The sequence below is a fragment of the Macaca fascicularis genome, chromosome 7, assembly GCF_037993035.2.
Source record: "Macaca fascicularis isolate 582-1 chromosome 7, T2T-MFA8v1.1".
Lineage (NCBI taxonomy): Eukaryota > Metazoa > Chordata > Mammalia > Primates > Cercopithecidae > Macaca > Macaca fascicularis.
The window spans coordinates 115,971,175-115,973,789 of NC_088381.1; positions in this window are offsets into that span (position 1 = coordinate 115,971,175).

Genomic DNA, 2,615 nt, shown 5'->3' on the forward strand with positions numbered 1-2,615 from the left:
TTTGTTGAGAGTTTTAAAAATGAAGCCATGTTAAATTTTATCAAATGCTTTCTCTGCATCTGTTATGATGATCAGATTGTTTTTGTTCTTCATTCTGTTGATGTAACATATTACATTATTGATTTGTGTATATTGAACCATTCTTGCATTCCCAAGATACATCTCACTTGATCATGATTTTTTTTTTTTAATGTGCCATTAGATTAGGTTTGCTATTTTTGTTGAGGATTTTCCCCTCTATGTTTGTCAGGGATATTGGTCTATAGTGTGTGTGTGTGTGTGTGTGTGTGTGTGTGTGTGTGTGTGTGTGTCTGGTTTTGATATCAGGGTAATACTGATTGTGCAGAATTTGTTAGGGAGAATTCTTTCCTCTTCAATTTTTTTGGAATTATTTCAGGAAAATTGGTGATAGTTCTTCTTTGAAAATTTGGTGGAATTCAGCAGTGAAGCTATTCAGTCCTAGACTTTTCTTCCTTGGGAGACCTTTGATTCAGTCTCATCAAACTTATTAAACTTATTACCCTTTTCAAGTTTTCTATTTCTCCCTGATTCAAATTTGATTGATTGTATGTGTCCAGGAATTTATTCATTTTTCTCCAGGAGTTTCCGATGATCTTTGTATTTCTGTACTATTCGTTGTAATGTCTCATTGTTTTAGTTTGTTTGTTTCTGATTTTGTTTTGGTTCTTCTCTCTCTCTTTTTTTTTTGTTAGACTAGTTAGTGGTTTATTGATTTTCTTTATATTTTCAACAAACCAAGTTTCTGTTTTATTGATCCTTTTTATTGTTTTTTATTCTAAATATATATTTTTTATGTTCTGCTCTGATTTGTATTATTTCTTTTCTTCTACCAATTTTGGGTTTGCTTTGTTCTGCTTTTCTAGTTCCTTGAAAAGAACAACTAGCTTATTTGGAATCTTTCTACTTTTGTGATGTAGATGTTTATTGTTATAAGCCTCCCTTTTATTACTAACTTTACTGAATCCCATGGGTTTTGGCATGTTGTGTTTTGATGTTCATTCATTTCAAGAATTTTTTAAATTTCTTTCTTGACCTACTGGTTATTTAGGAGTATGTTGTGTAATTTCCGTGTATTTGTACAGTTTCCAAAATTCCATTTGTTGTTGATTTCTGGTTTTATTCTATTGTGATCTGAGAAGATAATTGATATGAAGTCAGTATTTAAAATTTTGATAAGATTGATTTTGTGGCTTAATATGTGGGCTATTTTGGATAATTTTTACTGTGCTGATGAAAGGGATGTGTATTCTGCAGCTGTTGCATACAATATTTTGTGAATGTCTGTTTGGTCCATTTGGTCTAAAGTCCAGCTTAAATTCAATGTTTCTTTCTTAATTTTTCTATCTAGATAATCAGTATAATGCTGAGAGTGGGGTATGAATGTCCCCAACAATTATTCTAGTGAAGAATATATTTTCATTATATAAGATAAGATATATCTTATATATGAAGATAAGAATATATCTTCATATATCATGACCATCTTTGTGCCCATTTATTGTTTTCTACTTAAAGACTGTTTATCTAATGTAAGTATAGCTATTTCTGCTTACTTTCAGTTTCTTTTTGAATGAAATCTCTTTTTACATCTTTTTACTTTACTACTATATGTGTTTTTACAAGTGGTGGGAGCCTCTAGTAGGTAGCACAGAGTTAGTTCATATTTTTTTAACCCATTCAGCCAGTCTAATCTTTAAGTGGAAAATTTAATTCATTTACACTCAAAGTTATTACTGATACGTGATGATTCATTTTTGTCTTTTTGTTAATTGTTTTCTGATTGTTTTGTGTATCTCATGTTCGTATCTTTCTCTCTTACTATTTGCATTGAAGTTTGGTGGTTTCCTGTAGGGGTAACATTTTTAGTCTTTCCTCTTTCTCATTTGTGTATTTGTTCTACCACTAAGTTTTATGCTTTTGTGTGTTTTCATAATGGTAGATAGTGATAGCCTTCTTTTGCTTCCAGGTGTAGGACTCCCTTAAGTATATGTTGTAGGGTTGATCTATTGGGTGAAATCCTTCAGTTTTTTCTGGTCTGGGAAAAACTTTTTCTTCTTCATTTGTGAAGGATAACTTTGTTGGGTATAGTATTTTTGACTGGCAGGTTTTTTTTTTTTTCTTTCAGCACTTTGGATATATCATTCCATTCTCCCCTAGTCTATAATTTTGCGGCTAAGAAATCCACTTTTAGTTTGATTAAATTATCTTACATGTGACTAGACCTTTTTCTCTTGCTGATTTTATGGTTCTTTTTTTCTATGACTTTTGACAGTTTTAGTCTAATGTGCTGTGATGGTTAATGCTGAGTGTCAACTTGATTGGATTGAAGGATACAAAATATTGATCTTGGGTGTATCTGTGAGGGTGTTGCCAAAGGAGATTAACATTTGAGTCAGTGGGCTGGGAAAGACAGACCAACCCTTAACATAGTTAGGCACAATCTAATCATAGTTGCCAGCATTGCTAGAATATAAGCAGGCAGAAAAATGTGAAAAGTGAGACTGGTCTAGCCTCCCAGCCTATATCTTTCTCCTGTGCTGGATGCTTCCTGCCCTTGAATAATGGACTCCAAGTTCTTCAGTTTTGGAACTCAG